We start from the raw sequence: 19681 nt of genomic DNA, 5'->3' as shown, positions 1-19681 counted from the left end.
AACTTTTACAATCTTCCAGAAAGCTTTGGTTTAATTCAAGGACAAATATATGTACATATATATGTAAATATATATGTATATATAAATATATATCTTTGTATAAGACAGTCCCTTTTAATAAAATATTTCCTCAAATCCTGGCATTGGCAAGGTTTGCTGCAAGAGAAAAATTTAAAAGCCACATTTACCCTTTAGTTAAGTGGACAAATGCCACTAAAATTTAGGTACTTGCAAATAAATTTGAAATTCAGTCTCTTGGATGTGCAACTGAGGCATGTTTTCCCCGATAGTGTCCTGTCAGTAGTGCGGTGTTACAATGATGTACTGACTATAATAGAGGAGAATTTTTTAGCTGTGTACTACATAATTTTTCAAATTGCAGTAGATGAAAAGGAATGATTTGAGCTATGAACAAAACTTGATGCTTAGAGCTTGACAGAAAAGACTTTGTATTTACATTAGGATGAAACTTTTGGAAGAGATGATGAGGAATGACATTAATAACTACTCAGATGAGGCAACATCCCAACAATTTGCTCTCAGCTGGTAATGGAAGAAGCCACAGGTAATTTTCTTGCTCAGTAATACAGACTAAAAGTTTGGACTTCCATTGCTGATATCACAAATATGTGCCTGGACCATCCTGGAACAGTCAAGTTTGGGAAAATCTATCTCAATATTCCTTTTTAGACCTTTTTCAGAATATGTGATGATTTTTGTTTGTTTGTTTGTTTTTACAAATCATTTGCAAGGGAAGGAGAAACCAAAGTTAAAACATGGTAAATGCCCATGATGCATCATCTGGGAACATACTCTGTTAACCAGTGCAGAAAACTAAAACACTGTAACCTTTCTGAAAAATCCATATCTAGTTATCTACCTCAGATTTCACTGTAGGCACTAACTACTGAGCTGCTGTTGTATATTCTGTTGAAAAGGGGGTCTTCAGCTGTCCATTTTGCTGGAAAATCCACCTTTAGTGAAACTGAAAAAATTTGACATAAGCCAATATCGCTGGAAGATTCCCCATCTGCTTCATTGTGAGTGGTTGTCTTCTACAGAAATAGAAAGTTATTTTTCTATGTAGAACTGCTGAAAAAATATGGTGCAAGTGATATTTTGTTGCAACTGCATCTGTGGCAGTTCTATAGTAAGAGTAGTAAAGACAAGACTATGAGAGTGAACCACTATCATAAAGCTTTGTCCCAGCCACTGGTAGAACTTCCAGGTGAACAATGAATTTTGCAAACACTGTTTAAAAAGAAAAAAAAAAAATGTTTCATTAACATCAACAAAATCTCCCCTAAAATTCAACAGAAAACTGACTTTTGTTATTCTGCAGAGTTTAAAGATCTCTGTTGTTACTGTAGGTAATCCAATCAATGTGAACACTTTCCTGAATATATTCTAAAAATATCACCCAAATATTTGAGATGAAGGAATTTAAAAAAAAGGCTAAAAACATTAATGGAAACAGACATTCAAATAAATCCCTCCAGTACATTACTGAACAGCCACCACTCTAAAGACCAAACATTTTAGATCACTATCACAAAACAAAGGTATTCCTTTGTTAGTTTGTTACTGTATATCCCTATAATCAGGCTATATCCAGGACTAAATCTGCAAACAAAAATCAGACATGCTGTAGTATTTGATATTTAGGAAATCCTTTTGTCCTTGTAGTATTTGTCATTCTGTTATGTTAAATTTAGCTGGTCAAATTCTGGTCTTACTTGAACTTCACATCTGTCAACAGAGAGTGTACAAGGCATACATCAAGACAGTATTTAGCTCAGCTTAGAGAGAGATGTGGTATTTGAAATATATTTTATCTTTTGAAAGCCATATATTTTACCAATAATAAATGTTGAAACAAGGTTCCCCAGGGTCATGCAATTTGTGTTTTTCCTACTCAGCTAAAGACGATTGTAAGGAGCTGAAATAAAGAGAAATATTGCCATTTGGCTATAACAGTGTAATGTGCTTGATATCATTCCTCTGACACTTTGGACACTTTGTTTAACAAGGAAATCAACAAAAACAGACTAGCTGCTGAGTACTTCCAGGTTGAGAGTTTATGACAATACTGGATTGTCACCTTGAAGGCTGTGCTATGTGTGCCACCAAGCTGACAGAAATTCACTCTCTGCAGCACAGGCAGAGAACTGGCTACGTGGTGAATGGTAGACCTTTAGCAGCTAGTAAAAGAGCAGCACTTCAGGCAGTTGCTGCAGACAACAGCTGCAGACATCAAAGAATAAAAGAGGAAGGGAGAAAGACTAGGTAGAAAAGGAATTTAATCTGCATTATTTTTTATGAAGTAGATATATTACATTTTTAGTGATATAAACATACTCTGATACTATCAGTTTGCATAACTTTTAAAAACTAATATTAAAGATACTTACAAATATTACTCCTGGAGCAATAATTCCTCAAGGATCCTACTGGAGTCCCAAATGGTGAGTCCTATTAAAAATACTGTGTTTTATTAAAAAAAAGATGCTTTGAAAATCTCAGGTAAAATTTTCAAGTGATTGTGCTCAGTCAAGTGGAAATCACCAAAGCAAGTAAACATACCAGGCAGTATTTCCTGTCACTACAGTGTTCTAAATTTCTTATACCATGTACATGGAAACAGAAATCACAGCTGCTCAGAGTCCCTAGTGTGAGAGAAGTCATCTATTAAGGTGACTAAATTTCTTCTCTTACCCTTTACAGAGGTGACCAAAACTGAAGATGTATTTGTAAAATATTCTAGTTTGTGCCTATAAGCATATACACTGCATATATTTTGGAGTGGCACAAAAGTAGTAGTTGCTTTTGGCATTTTAGCAGAGGACAACTTATTAATGATGTAATAACTTGTAGTAAGCACTTTCATCAGCTGTTACATTGAAACATGTAATTGCTGTAGGTTATCAGATTAGTGCTGAAATTCAGTTTTAAATGGTCAATAAATGAGTAAGCAATGAAAGAACTGTACATATTGCCCAAATTGTGAATAGACCACAATTAAACACAAAAGACCAAAATTAGGCCTTTTCAACTGGATGACTGTATACATTATGTAGAGAAATTCCAATTGTTTATATCTGAAATTCTTAAAAATATAATTTCAAATTTCTTTGCAATTCTTCAAAAAATTCCAGTACACACACACACACAAAGGTGGGAACAAAAGAACTAGCTTCATCTCAACCTCTTGGTCCCATTGTCTGTAACCAAACTTTTTGTAGTTTTTGCTCAATTTATTTAACATCAAATATTAACCTGCTGTGGCACTTTACTGTCATATTTGTTTACTAGTGGGAGCAATTTGATTTATTTAAAGTCTTATAACATGGAGACAGATATTCTTTACAGATATTTTAGTTCAAATAGTTATCCACATAGCTAGTTATGTGTTCACTTAAACCACAGGTATTTGCACACCTGAATTTGCTATGATCTTGCTTGACAATTTTTCTCAGTTTACTTTTGTTTTACACAGACATTGTCTTGCATCAAGCAAAGCAACTAAGTGGGTGTTTGAGCAAGTAATAATCCCATTGATGCCAACATAATTGTTCTTATACACAAAGTTAGGGATACTATACTTCAGTCTTCTGAAGATGTTCAACAGCTCATAGGTTTAACAGCATTCATTTTGGTGTCTCAAAAACCATCAGTTGAAATATCAAGATTTAAATTAGAAGATACATTTCATACATGAAAATATTAGAATAATTATACCAGCTATGAGACTGAAACATACAGGCATACAGCAATTATATTCAATGTCAGATTGAAAAATTCCATCAAAAAATGTCAGAAGGTATATACAAAGACTTGTTTCTCTATTGAATTCCGACAAAAGACTCAACTAAAAATACTACATCCTGTTTTTTTTTTTTTCTTTTTTCCAGAATGTACTTTTGCATTTTTAACTAATTCAAATTTTTCATAGTTGTACTTTCCATTCAGCTATCCAATATAGTATAATATACATATTATTTCATAAGAGACAGCTTCTGTAACTACCTTTAGGCTTTGGTACTTGAATTGACAATGGTTTTGATTTATTAGATGATAAACCTTTTTTTTTTTCTTTTTAAAAAGGGAACAGTAAATAACCAATCCAATATGAAAAATGCTAAATAGCTCTTTTGAAATTTTAATGAATACTGGTTATAGTTATGATATCATCAACTGCAGAATCTTCTTCGTGATGATACTTTACCTGTAGATGTGGAATGTACAGAAATGCAGCCTGCATATGTATGTGTATTTCTGTGTTGGTCTGCCGGAACACAGCAATTTGGATAGGGTGAAGCTAGCATGTTAAAGTTGGATTCAGAAACATAAAAGAGATTATTTTGCAATATTTGGGGCTCATAAATTTTAATTGAATATTCAATAACATATTTGCTGTTAAATGTAATTCAAAGGTCTCCCTGTCTTGTTTCTTATTGGTAAATCTTTAATTATTTCAGACCTCTTGCTGGTTCGGGCTTCCCAACTCTCAAATCATCACTGAAGAAACCTTGCTGCAAAGCTTAACTTCAGCCAGTCCTCAATTCCCACCTCCAACAGCATTTTCTGCCCATGTTTATGCTATATGGCAATTCTCGATGTCAGTGGTGTAGTCCAGATAGAGCTAGGACTGACAGGACCATGCACCTTGATCCTTGAGTTCAGACCTCTACCTCTGGCTTAGTATTCAGCTCAACTCCTAAGCCATCAAGCCTTCAGAATTACTCCACTGTTTTCTCTAAATGCCTACAGGATCCGTCTCATGCAATCTGCTATTGAGCAAACTCTGCTCCATCAGCCTGTATTCTATAGGCTATGATCAAGGCTTGCAGAGCTCAGAAGCTCTTTTCTCCCTGACTGATTTACCCAAACCACTTTTCCAGACTTGTCATTCCTCAGAACTGTGCCTGGCTTTGCTATCACTAACCCAGCATTACCAGAATGCAGTTAAGTGCTTATCACTTAAAGTTTTAAGTGTTAATTGCTTAGTAATGAAAACTTTAATTGCAAGGAGATTAAACTTTTAACTGCTAAGTGGCTGGCAGAGTTCCATCCCGTAACAACCAAGACTCACCAACAGAATATTTTTTAAATGCCCTTTCTGTGGAATAAACCTGAAATCCAAGTGTGTGAAGGCCGAGATGCAATATGGTTAAGTATTTTCAGGACTAAGAAAAAACATGCCTGAATTATCAAGACATATTAAAGAAGCAATGGCTAATTTGGGATTAAATAAAATCTCAGTGTTCAATTTAGAAATGTCTAAATTACAAAAAGAAAATAAGAAAATTCCTCCCCTACCTTTATTTGACTTGCATGTGTCCTCAGGTAAATTGATCCCTCCAAAAATGCATACCCCGAGAAAGACATTCAGGTCATCCTGACCTGGTCTTAAGGATGGAGATTCTGTTGTGTTCTCAAATGCATAGATTTACTATTGATTGCCAGAACTAATGTGTAACCTGAGAAACCTTTCTTGCCTTCAGAAAAAGTATTCTGATCTTAATTTTCACAATTTTGTAAGAAATAGTGCCAGAAATGAAGCATCTAATTCTGTGTAGATTATATATTCTGCTTTTTTTTACTGTGGGTGCTGATGGAGCTAAGTAGAGATGTTTAATGCAATGTTACTTGTGAGACAAATAAGGGCTTACACTGGATAATGAAATAGAGATGCAGGCAAACTGAATTCTTAGCATACTATTAGCTGCTCAACCAAAAACTAAGTTAGACTGAAGCCATCAGTCTGTTTTCTCATTTTTAGGATTTGGGGAAGAGACATCAAATCTATACTCCTTAATATCTTGTCATTGTATTTATTTTGCATTCAAAATTCCCATGTATTTCTTTAAGATCTCTCTCATGACACAAGAGCTTTGCAAAGGGCTTGGACAGTGTTGCCAAACACAGAATAAGCACAGTACCTCTTGCTTTTACCTCCAGAGCCACAATATGAGAAGCTTCTGGCACTCTGATGTCCTGTCAGTTTTTAATGCGAACTCTGGAAGTTCACGGACACGACGCCGTACAATCTGAAGAAGATAAATCACAGTTACTTCGAGCCAGCTGACAGCAGTTTAAGCTGCTGCAATCATCAACCACCAAGGGAGTTTCTTCTTTTATCTTACTAAATGCAAAAGTATACTGGGAACTGGTAATATCACTGGACTATCAGGAGCCCTGCTTTTACATAAATATCAGCAAGCGGTAAGTAAATTCTGTTGACGAAATGTAATAAAACAAAGACGGTTTCAAATATGACCATTCCCTGATGCATTCTGTAGCCCCGTCTTACTCACTTATTGCATGCTGCTGAGATTATAAGGTTTGCTTTTATCTGTCAGAAATCAATATTTCAAACATCAGATAAAAGAGGAAATTGAACTGGGAATAGGCTGAAGTGCTGTAAAAACTACAAAGCACAATTATCAAAAAGCACTTAAAGTACTTAATAGGACACACATATAAAAATGCTCAAATTAATGTCAGGGAACTATAATGAGAACTTTTTCTATGTTTTTTGATCCAAATGCAATGTAATTCGAGAGCAGCCTGGTCAGTCAATACAGTTTTCAATTTATATGAAACCCTAAGGGTTTCTAGCAATCCATTTGCTAGAACTGAACCATTACATATGATTGGTTAATATTTCAATTTATTGAAAATACATTATTTTGTGTAAAGTGTTTAAGTTGTTGAGATTTAACCATTATAAACAGTTATGATAAAAATAGATCTTTGGGTAAACAGATACTTTACAGTCAAGCTTTTAATAAACACTAGTATAACTAGAAAATTGGATTTTAAGGAGGATAGACATCATAAGGAAAAAACGAAGATACACGGTGGCGGGGTGAAAGGGACATGTTATACACAAATGAACTTTATGAGCATGTATTAAGCTGAGAAGGGATTTCTTTGTAAAACATTGGAAGCAATTGTTATTTTATGCAAAAAAAGTTCACTATTAACTTTGCTACTTTCCCCTTAGATTTATATATTCATTTATCATCTTTAATGTTATTGAGCTCCTGGAGGTCCTCACAAAACTATCCATGCCAGATCAGAAATTATTGCAAATGAGTGTGTACATGTCTGTATGCAGTTATTAGCATCTACAGAAAGTAGATTGTGTGGCCCTAAGTAATTTGATATGAAATATAAAACACATACTGGAGTTATAGCTATGATTTGAGCAACCAAGATCCATGCTAATTAAATGTCTGTATGAAACTTTTTCACACTCTTCTGTAACATATAGCCCTTATTTTTAACAAGGAAAAACAAGGAATCCTTGAGAAATATTTCATTAGAAAGTTATTCTTAACACTTATACTATAATTCTGTAACTTGACAATTACACTTATTTGATAGGAGGGAAACTTAGCTCAATCACAATTAAAAGGTGCTTCTTATTGGAACTACATCAGTCTCCCTGAGCTTGATGGAAACTACATTAATCTCTTCCTTGAATGAGACTACAGTTTCCATTAACAGACAAAATGTTTCATTAGCCCAACATCTTCCCACTGTCTCTTTGCAGTTCTCTTCTATGGTTTTGGGCCTAATCCAATACAATTTATTTAGCCTACCTACTTCCTCTTTTGCTACTTTTGCCTGAGCTAAGTCAAACCTTCTTCGCTTCTTCCATTTTCAAGATGTAAAATTTAATTTCAGCCCCTAGAATCCTGATTTGGGTCATAATCTACTGCCTACCCTTCATCCTTTCTACCCTTTACAGTTCTTCAAATGTGTTCCCTTTTCCTGCTTATCTCCTCAATAGTCTTTTTTTTTTTTTTTTTTTTTTCCCCTCCTTTAGATTCCCTTTCCCCAACAAACAATGCCACTCCAGCATGCCATACCATTCTCTTGGCTTTCTGTATCTATATGCCATTTCTGTTATTCTCCTGTTTATTTGATATGGATTGACCTTCCTGTCAGTTTGGAAGACTTTAACCTTTTCAAATTTTACAGCTTTCCTAAACATTTGCTTTTACCTTAATGCCTGCTAGAAATTTTATGAGCTAAAAGGATTACATGGAGGTGCATATTAAAAAAAAAAAAAGTAAAAACTCACATAACATATTGTTTCTGTCTTTTGTTGAACACATTTTAAACATGTAAATAAAGAACAAAGTAAGCACAATCATGCAAAAATAATATATTTATAAACACATAAAGAAAACTGAACATGATTTTTTATAGAGAAGGACTCCCAGATCTGGAACAACATTACAGACAGGAAGAGGAGTGGCTAACAGTTATCACAATGGGTAAACATTCCTGTCTCTGTCCAAGAAGTCTTCTGCAACTTCAGAGAAATCAAATCTTTATTCTGTGAAATGGTTATAAAGTTACTGTTGCTTCAGATTGGGCAGTTTCAGGTCTTTTTAGGCATACAGTTATTTTTTGATCATACAATGTCTATGAATAATACAGTCAGGCTCTGATCTAGACAGTGAATGACTTATGCAATTCACCAGGTAAAAAAGGAGTCGAGAATCCCAATAAAGTGGCACAATATATAGAGAAAATCTGTTTCTATAATTCTGGCCTTGTGTATATTAAGAGAACACAATTCAATTGCAGGAACTGGGAAATAAGTCCCCTAAAACCAGAGTTTCCACATGTAAAACCAATGTTGACAAGACTAAAAATAAATAGATCAATTCAGCTTGAATTTTCAGATTTCTTGAATCAACAAAGAGAACATACAAGCTTTTCAAATAATAAATATTTCCAAATGACCAGGTAATAAAGAAATACATTGTTATAAAAAACAGTCTGAGTGGAAACCATAATATGACCTGGTAAGGCAATTGTAGTTACGCAGTTGTAGATTATTGCATAATGCATTTCACAGAAGCTTCTTCTATTGTGCCTCATTGTATTTTTTCCTTCAATTATTAAATATAGTGGCTCAACCTCAAAAGCAAATGTACTTGTCTTTACATGCACTTGAATTGTTACTACCATTTAAAACTAATCAATGTTTTCTTTAGTACCATAATAGCTTGTTTGCAAAGCACCTCTTTTAGAAAAATTTACACTGCATTCAGGAAAAAAACAACATGTTTCACATTCTAAGAAAAACTCCTAATAAAGTGAAAGAGGGCTTGATTCTTATCTCAAAGTTTAGTGCAATTAAAATGACTTCAAAGCTTAAAAAATTTTGCACAAAAGAAGCTGCTACTAGATTATACCAGAGTGCTCATATGTAATACATTGTATGCATTGTATATTATCCTTACATCCCTAGAGTAATTTGAAAGGACTCGCCATATATATATATATATATATATATATATATACACATATACATACACACACACACACCCCTATATTCCAGAGTATGTGATGCATATGACTATTTTAGCCCTATATGCTTTCTTTAATGTTAACAGGGGAAAAAATGGTTAAAATCTTATTATTAGCAGAGTTTAAATGCACCATTCCTTGGAAATGTTATACATCTTCTGACCTGAATGTTCAATTGCAAAAAAATCATAGGACATCAAGGTCTCATTCAGTAGTGGAAAGCCCAAGCTACTCCAGTAAATTCAATATATGTACTCAGAGTACAGTTTGACACAAATGGGAATGTTCACACCACTTTGCTCTAGCAATATAATGGAGGCTTCTAAATTAGTCTCTGTGGGCTCCTTCAGAAGGAGGTCAGAGAAACAAAGTTAAGCAATATGAGTACCCTGAATGTCTCAAGTTCTGCATTTATTCAACAACCAGAAGTCTTAAGGAAGGAAAAAACAAGTTTACATAGAACTCATGCAAGTTCTTATCACCTTCAAGTGTAATTACTATTTCAATAAACAGAAATATGCGATGCTTGTACTTATACATAATTCCATTGATTCCAGTAGGGTAGCGAGTCTATCACTAGGATGAAAGTTATAAAAAAAAGAAAAAGTTAATGAGGATTATAATAATAGAACATTAGTAAAAATAAAAGCTATTGCAATGCCTATGATCACATCTGAGAAGCTGATACAGTTTGTCCCATTTTTCTTGTTTGGTTTCTTAGTGATACCTACCCATTATAGTTCTGCAATATATGTTTCATTGTGTGTGGAGCACAGATTTTCCATAACAGTTCTGTCATATGTGATACCTTCTGCCTACACTTCCAAAGCTTCTACACCTACCTTGCTCTCAGCTGAATGTTGGTAATACTAATAGTGGTAGTAGGCAATTTGTTTTCCAATATTATCCCTGAAAAAGATGCAGTGTAGGACTATTTCTTAAAATTTTGTAGGTTTGCATACATGTTCATACCATATGGGGAGCCAAGTGCTTTAATTAGCATAACTGCAACATAAATTGGGTAACTGCATGTACGGGTAAGTACAATTAGCAGTTGCAGAAGTTAAAGGACTGTCAGATAAACAAATGCCTAGCACGTATCAAGCAGAAGAGCATTCTCTAGGCAGATCCTAGAGGCTCTGTGTAGCTCTGCATTTTTCGCCCCCCCTACATACAATCTATTTTTGAAAATCTGACTCTATTACAAAAGTAATGACAAATGAGTAATGACAAAGTAATGGATAAATTAAAAGTAAGATGAAGACTTTGAATCACAAGGACAAGAAATTTTCACCTGAACATACAGTTCAGGGACAGAATTCTGACTTATGAAAAGGATAAGGTTCAAAAATATACAGTGTGTTTCAAAATGAGATAACAAACAACAAATAGGCACAAAGGAATTAGTCAAAATATCAAAAGTTTTAACTAATAAAATATTCTGTGTTGAGGAATATAGAGTGCCAAGCCTTACCAAAAATAAATAGAGTTACAATTCAAAGCACTGGACAGTGTGACTGCCCACAAAGTAATGTAATGACCTATGCCAAAGCATTTGCCACCAACTGCTGAATAGACTGAAGTCTTGCTCCTTTGCTAAATTATATGTTTCAGAATTAATCCTGTAGCCTGCAGCACACAGATGCTTTATAGGGCAACTTAGAGCAATCACCTCATTATTTAATAGCATTGTTTTAACTCCATTGTGATAGCTTCACTGTTGGGTAGTTTCTCTTACAGGCTTGTTGGATAGTTTCTCTTACAGGCTCATGTTTTTTCCTTTTCCAGGACTACACACCTGTTTTCAGAGAATTACAATGACTTTAGTTGGAGCAGTGTATAACAAGCAGCAGCTATGAGAAACTTCCTGTGCAATTTTTCCTTAGATGGGCATATACTATAAGCATGAATTTCTTTTAACTAGTTATTCCGAGATCCCAGCTAAAAAGACATGTATTCAAAAAAAGACATGTTTTCAATATTATTCACCATCAATTGCATGCAGTACAAAAGGAAAACATTCTAAGATATAACTAAATCATTGTTATATAGTAGATAAGATATTTCTGTTTGCAAACTTAAAACAGGTTGCAATGCAGAGCAAAGTTCGACAGGGACCAGAAGAAAGAACAGAGGTGAGAATTTTTCTATGTATTTACTAATCCAGAAATTGTGGAGAAATTGCCACACCTGTGATCCAACCAATCTGGAGGCAAAGCCTCATGCCCTCATGCAACTAGAGCTTTTTTTTTTTTTTTTTTTTTTTCTCAACTTAGTTTCTTCTTCAATGAGTGTTTTAACTTTTCAGTGGTTGTCAGTGTTTCTGTAAACATGATTTTGATTTGGTTCACCTCTGTGTATTTACAGAAAAATGCAGAAAATGGCAATGGAAAAGCTTGCCTATTTGAGCAAATTCAAGAAATTCCACTGAATTCAGTGAACTTATGTCAGATTATTTTTTAATTCATTTTTTTAATTTTAACTGGTAACAAACCTGATTCAGATTATTTCACAGCATCAAAAATCTGCTAAGGTAAGAGCTGCCATGTTATATATAATATTATTTCCTGCACAAGTTTAAAAATTTATTTTTATGTATACTTAGGTCCATGAATTATTATTTTTATCATCTATTATTTTTATCATCCAGAATGAATGGTTTGTGTTTTACACTTGAAATCTTAAAAACAATTTAATAGGGGGCAGCAGAATACAGTTGTATTTTATCAGTTTATTTTATGTAATTGTTGATGATATGCAGTCCCCCATTGAGAACTTTGGTTTGGTGTGGCCACAGGTCTCATTGGCGTATCATAAAGGATCCTGTACAATTTCATCCTATCACTTCAATCTTAGTATTTGCTCATCATCATAGTTTTGTTATGTCAAAAATAGGACAAATTAGAAATAGCGAAACTCAAATTTCCCCTGAACATTACGAATATATGGAAGTGTACCCTGGATTTTGTACTGAATTACACTCCCAGCCCTAAAAACAGCTTCCAAGCTGGGACCTTGCCTAAATGTGTGAGCCAGTCTGACCTCCTCAAAAGCTCCCTGTCAAATGTCTTCTCCTAAACTGAAAGATAGATTAACAAAACTAATCATTCAACAGAGCATTTACTGCATAGCAGTGTACTCTTACATTACAGAAATCAGTTCATCCTCTAATTTCCCTTTATTATCCAAGATTATCTTTCCAGCTGGCCTTGAATTAAATATTTCATTAAGCATCATTAAGGAATTATATATACACTCTTTACCGTTCACATTGTTAATCATAAGTACTTTACTCACAGACAGCAATGAATCTGACTTTTACCTTCCAGTTTTACTACAAAGCCATTTTAGAACAGCTATTGAAAGAAACAAAATACCATCATTTTCAAAAGAGAATTTTAAAATTAGATTCACTTCAAAAAATCAAGCATTTACTTAGAGGGTTTAAATAAGGTGACTGAGAAATGAATCCCTGGATTTTTCCATTCTTCTCTGCTCTTGCTAAAATAAGGGCAGCCCAAAATTATAGATTAGTCCCTGTCTTTAAACAAGGTAGAAGATGGTGAGACAGTGCTGGGTAGTTGTACAGTCATAATGGATTATGCAGATTTTTGTGTCCTGGGTCACTGTTATGAATCTGATCCAAGACTGCAGTGATGAAATATCAATGTCATTTTATGTCTTTCAGAATCAAATCCTGACCGTTAGGTCAATGGCAAAACATTATCAGTACTGGGATTTTCACCTTTTGATTCTCTGGTGTGCAAAAAGAATTAGAGTTTGACTCAGCATCCGTTGACTTTAATTGGCGTTAAACTAAGTTCAAGGTCTGGATTTTTAAAAGTCTTTAGGTGCTGCTTTGCTCATGCTTTGAGCCTAAAAGCTGTATCCTTCAGGTGATTCAAACACTTAAAACCATAGTGTCAAAACTATAAACTTTTTATCTTTAAAGAGTAATATTATGATGGGCAAGATAATATAGTGATGCTAAGCATATACATTTCCAAATGACATCCACACACGGATTGTGTCCCCTGCCATCACTCCTGTGCCAACCCCTAGCTTAGCCCAACAGCACTTCTAACACAGCTCCACTTCCAATCATTTCTCTTTCCTCTCCTAAGTCGTGGGAGAAGAGCTAAATCCTGATCACTTTTCTGTTCTAGTAGTGCAGAGACCAATACCCGTGTGTTTTCTCTCTGGATAGGAAAATACCAAGCAGGTATTCTGTACTGGTAGATTCTTGGAGATGGCTGTGAATGTGATGGAATCCTCTAGGAAGGGAATCCTTTAGGGAGGGGGGTATTAAATGGTGTCAGCCACCATGAGTGTAAGGCACACCTGGTTCAAACTGGGCCTCCTGTCACTGCATGTGGAGAGCTGAGCGCCTCAGAGATGACTCACAGCAGCTGTCTTCTGAGCCAGCCAGTGCCAGCATGGCCCAAACATCATTGCATAAAGCACATTGATTAGGAAACCATAAATGAGAATCCAGAAAATGTCTGTATTGCTCTGCTCCACACAGTTAACTGGATAAGGGCTATTTTCACCACATTTATTTGTTTCTCTGAAAGCAAAATCCTTGTCCCAATGACAGGAGATTCAAAATCTCTCTGACTACAGTGTTTGCGACCCTCAAGAAAATTAGCATGGATTCTGGCTTATACTCTGCATTTGGTCTAGTCTGGCTCACAATCATCCCTTGAAAGTTCATCACTACAGACTGTGAGGTCTCAATAGTACAGGAATAGTAACTCTTTGTGTCAAAATGACTAAATTAACAAAACAAGAGAAGTCATCAAACATCCTTTCTTTAGTGACTAATTCAAACAAAATCCTTAGAGATGCCCTGAAAGCATGTACAGGTAGCTTGTTATTTTATTTCATCCTCTTTTGTAGCAGTTGTTTTAGAAAGGACATTACAGGCCATTTTTTAACCAGCAGTTGCAGGACCCTAACTCTCAAGTGTTGCATTTTTAGTCTTGGAAAGTTTTGAGTCTAAAAAGAAAATCAGAATAAGAGCTAAATGAGCCATAAAATTTTGAGTGTTTATTCAAAATGGAAACAAACTCACAATATTAAATTATTTGTTCATGTCCTCCAAAAATACTAAGGTACACTGCTATAAGAATTATGTCTTGCTGTAATGCGTGCTTACTGGAAATATTTCACTTGTGCTAATATACAGTTCAGGCATGTGCTCCTAAAAGTATTTAGCTATGCTGAAAACCACCAAGGAATTAAATTGGATAAAAGCATACTGAATAAGTTGTTGGAGGTTTAATTACCTTTTCCTTTTTCCTCTTTAGTGGGAGTTCTGAATTCTGGAGGAGTAAAACTCCAGTCTCTACTGTATTGAAATGATATTTTTTTAGCACTCCAATCATTGTCTCTACCTGACTAAGACATTTCTGTGCTAAAGCAGGTGCATTTACTTTTCAAGTATTATTTTACTAATCAATTGAAAAATTACCTCCATGAATGACAGAAGTGCAGACCTTTGGAGTATTTCATTAAAAGGAGCAAACATTAATTACAAATCCAGCCCAACCTTTGCAGACATAAATTATGGGACAGATCTATTTTCTCTACGCTTAATTGCAAGGAGAGACTAGCTCTTCAAATTATTATCTCTAAGGCATGAATGAAATTAAAATGGATTTGATGATATTCTCAAGACATATTTGTATCCAAACAATTTGGCCATCTACTATCTGTTGATACAAGAAAATTTAGATTTTGAAAAAAAAAAAAAAAATTAGAAATTGCAAAATGGAATTAAAATCATAAAGTCTTTTTAGACAGGGAAGTCTAATTGCAGGTTTAACAGTGAGATAGTTATCATTATTTGTTAATAACTTTCTGAAGCGTTCACATTTCAGGCAGAATTTTCCAGGCAATATCCTTCCCAAAAGGTAATATTTACACTTGAAGAAAAATAACTATTTTCTAGTGAAAAAAAAAACCTTTCCCACAGGATTAAGAAGTTTGAAATTTGGATTTAAGAATAGCTACAGTACTGAAATGTTTGTGAACAAACTGAAATCTGGCAAGAAAATAGATGAGTAAAGTGCCTTTCTTTGTTCACTGAAAACCTATTTTGAATTAGGCATGTTTGTAGATATAAAGCAGAATTTCAAAGACATTTGGCAATGGCCAAATTTTGAAGTGACCATTTCTTCCTATTATTGCATGCATTTTGAGCACATTCTCTGTTTGTCTTTTTGTTCTTTTTAAATGTTAAGAAACTGCAAAATTCCATCTTTATTTGTTTGTCAGTAGGTTAAGTCAGAAAAACCAGAAACAAATTTCCTAGGTTTTAAGACAGGCTTACTATTTCTCTCCTGCTACTGAGCTCTACTTTAACTATACCAGTTTTACAACTCGATCTGTTTTCCAAGGGAGAAGTATTCAATAGGTAATATATTATGGACTGACATAAATTATCATATAATAAAATACCTTTTCAATTTCTAAAAAAAACTTGGCTCTGTACTTCACAAAGAGGAGGAATAGAATAATATAAAAAAAAATTAACAAGTGTAGAACTCAAATTAACACAAAACTACCTGATAAGTCTCAGTGTGAGTCAAAACCAATCTTGAAGAACTAAGGTATGGAAATCTCCCTTTTTTTTTTTTTTCCTGTTTCCAATAAGTGGAAAGCTAATTCCTGCAGTAAATAAACAGCATTTATTATAGCATGTATGTAGATGAAAGAAGGTGTGATTTACTGTGACAGCAAGTGAGGAATAGATGTAAAACACAAAGTTTTTTTTTTTTTTTTTTTTTTAATAGTACAATGAAACATAAATATATTCTTTGTAAAACATATTTAGTGATCAACATTTTTTATTAGCCAGCCTTCTTCTGTAAGTACTTTACCCTTTATTTAACAGTATTTGGACAAAGGAGTCTAAGCAAAAAATCTCCATGGGTACTGCCTGCCCCCATGATTTTACTATCCTGCTACCAAAGAGGTTAATCATTTGGCACTGCATACTTTAAAAGAAAGAATGAAAGAAAGAAAGGAAAAAAGAGAGAGAGATAATGACTTGCTTGGAGTTTAATTTACTTGTGTCATTATACAATAAATACCAAGCTGAGTTCTCACAGTCTTAATCATTAACCTCAGATAGGACTTCAGCTTAAAATGCATTCCTTCATCTCGGATATGTTTCATGAATACACTTGTAGATATTTTAACTACAGTTTCAAATATGCTGAAGAGACAAAAAAATCCAAGGCCCCTCAAAAGCCAAGCTCTCTGCCACCTTTTAACTTTTGGACATAATATGACCACCCATCTCAGCTGTCAGAACACTCTCTGAAAGCAGAACAGAAGCTCTGCAATCAGAGATTTTTCTTTTTTTTTAGGAGGCCCCGCTCAGTTTCAGAGAGCTTATTGGTACAAAGAGCAGGGCAGGGGTACCAGAACAAGGCAAAATAATCTGATATGGTATTGATTTTTTTTTCCAGATTTCTTATCGTTACAGACTTCTCAGGGCCATGGCAAAATATTTCTAGTACTGAATTGAAGATTCTGATATAACATTAGAATATTACCTCAAAAATATAATCTGGTTCAAAAAAAATAGAAATAATTGACCCAATAGAGAGAAGACTTCATGGGCTTTATAATTGTGAGTGTCTTGTTTAGGGGAGGGAAGAATGAGAAATTTTTCCTGCTCCTTTGGATTTTGGAAATATTTACATTTTCTTCATTCTCTGGTATTTCATCCTAACTGAGAAGTGAGGAGTTAACGATTGATCCGGAGCTTGGGAAAAGCAGTCAAGCAGAGGACCACTGAGGACAGGGTGAACCCTTTAACCATATTGCCTGAGAAAGGCAGCACTTGGCAATCTTTTTCTGGCAATGATAAAATCATAGGTAACCTATTTGCTCTGGAATCTAAACCAGAGCACTGCGTTTAAACCACCTGCATCTGAAATGAAGATAAACATGTTATGGGGATCTCCCCTTTTACTTATAGGCCTGAATGGAACATGGTTTTTAACGGACCTGGGCAAACTCCTCATTCTTAATAGCATATCATTCAAATCACAACAAAATTTAAACAAGTATAGTGACTGTTTTTTTTCTGCCTGAAGTTATCCAGTCCTAAAATTTTATCCAAATCTCATTGTTAAGCAGCATACACTTTATATTTCTATAGAAAGAAAAACATTATCAACGATTACTGTTTTTTAACACCTTGCAGCTTTTATATAGTTTCTTCTATATATAAGGAAGAAACACATTAAGCACTGTGTGAAACTAACACCAACAAAATTTATAAAATATAGAAAGTTTGGGGTAGAGAGGGCAGGAAATCAGTTAAATTACAGATTTAAAATATAAGACACATTCTTTATTAAGGGGTATGGAAAGGATACAAAGGACAAAGAATATGTACCTTTAATCTACTTTTTTTTTTTTTCTTTTTTTTTTCTCTGAAGACAGAACTGCAGAGAAGACTTTGCTTAAAGTTGTATAGATCGTTAACAGAAATGTTGATAAAATGTTTTTCATCTAAGTATTACACATTGGCATAGTAATGCCTGCTATATTCTAGACGTAGGCAAATGTTTATTCAGGCACTGGCATGCACCGAAACAACATCCATTAATTATAGCTAAGAAGGAGAGTGAGCAATGACTGCTCTGTGGTAGATCCCAAGTAAGGCCTGCAGTACCATCTCGGACCCATGCCACAGCCTTTCAAACATGGGCTACAGGATTTCACAGAGTGGGCTGTAACATTCTAAAGGGTGACATAGACTTCATGTATGACAATGAGGACAACCGCATGAGAATAATTTCAAGAACAGCTCCTACGTCAGAACTACAACACAAGATCTGCTGGGTGACTCAAGTTTCCATTTCTGGAAAAGACAAACTACTTTGGACTGCCAAGGCCAGCATATCTGGGTTTCCCAGACCCCAGCATGACGGCACATATAAATGGGAGCAAGCAGCCCCTGCAAAGAGCTGCCCAGAGCCTCCCTGTGCTCCTCAGGGAGGTGGTGTGCAGCCCACAGCTGTCAGCCATGCTGGGATAGCAGCCCACAGCTCACAAAAGGGTTGTCCCCCCAGTCACTGCTGGTCTACACAGAGAGAGCTACAGACAAAGCTGGCAAGGGGGTGAATGAGTACCATGATGTGTAGTTCAGAAAATACAAAAGTACCTTTATACATGTTATGTGCATAGTTCTCATTCTGAACTTTTTTCCTTTCTCTCCTTCTCGGTCCTCTTTCTTTCCTCCAGCAAGCTCTGAAATAACAAATAAAAGTAGCATCAATGCTAGCTCCACACAGATGAGATAAACAAACGTGTGTGGAACAGGGAGGTGCATCTATTTAGTGATTTTAAAATAAGCTGACATGTGTCTGTGTCACCAGTCCAGCTTATCTTCCTCCAGCCTAGCATGCTTTTGTGTACATGTATTTAGCTGAAATATGATGGGAGGGAAGATTATTATTATTACAATATCCATTTGAAATATTCCAATCATTTAAATACTAAAAGTTACCTGTAAATTGTGGACAAACTTGTTGCATGTTGTGCTATCACTGTAGACTGAACTCTTGTAGGATAAAGGTCCAGCATATTTCAAATATTTCTTGGTCTTTTTTGGACAGCCAAATATGAATAACAATTTATTTTGGCCAAAAAGACAAATTCCAGGTGAATTTATGTCCTTAATGGGAGATTTGCCATAACAAACAAGAAGGGGATATAGCTATAAGAATCAGTGTGTTCTAGTCAAAAGTGGAATATCTTAAATCAAAAGTTACTGTAAACTTAAAGGTTCCTGTTAAGCCCTTCTATTTAATCTTCAACATGAAAAGCTAGAATTCATGTCTTCTACTTTATTAAAAGAAAGGCAACCACTAGGATAAAATAATATTGAGAAATAAAATTTACCTTGGATTAGTTTCATGTAAACATAAAAAATCGACTTCTCAGAACTCACAGGAAAAAACATAATATAGTTAATATTAAATACAATGATTATGCAACCTATTACTTTTACAGTTTGTGCTCTTTTGTCCTTGATTTCAGCCCTGTTTTGCTTATGATTAATGAATGACTCACCTTTAGTACTCTTTCATTTATTTCATACCTCATTATGAATTTTAAAAGGTCATTTTTTATTTGAAAATTAAAAAAAAAAAAAAGAATGGAAGTTGGACACTTTTCATAAATGCCAATGACATTTTTATAAATAAATTGCCAGTGCCCAGTATCATACCTCTTTTTAACTGTTTAAATTTTCTTACTACTATAGATATAATTTCAAAAACTGTACAGGGTTTAGTCCCATATAGTAACAGGTGAAATG

The 19681-nt window shown here is 34.6% G+C and overlaps 1 protein-coding gene across 1 annotated transcript in view; it reads right to left on the bottom strand.

Moving 5' to 3' along the window:
* The window catches only part of SALL1 (spalt like transcription factor 1), a 226569-nt gene that overhangs the window by 48607 nt on the left and 158281 nt on the right, over positions 1 to 19681 (bottom strand). The window contains exons 12-13 of the mRNA XM_084533410.1: positions 18524 to 18609; positions 2412 to 2472 (exon numbers count right to left, since the gene is read on the bottom strand). The gene's annotated coding sequence lies outside the window, so the exon portion shown is untranslated. The remainder of the gene's footprint in view (positions 1 to 2411; positions 2473 to 18523; positions 18610 to 19681) is intronic.

The sequence above is a fragment of the Aythya ferina genome (assembly GCF_964211825.1).
Source record: "Aythya ferina genome assembly, chromosome: 12".
In the NCBI taxonomy this organism is placed as follows: domain Eukaryota; kingdom Metazoa; phylum Chordata; class Aves; order Anseriformes; family Anatidae; genus Aythya; species Aythya ferina.
The sequence above is the reverse complement of the archived record's forward strand: the minus strand, read 5'-3'. Positions and strand labels throughout refer to the sequence as shown.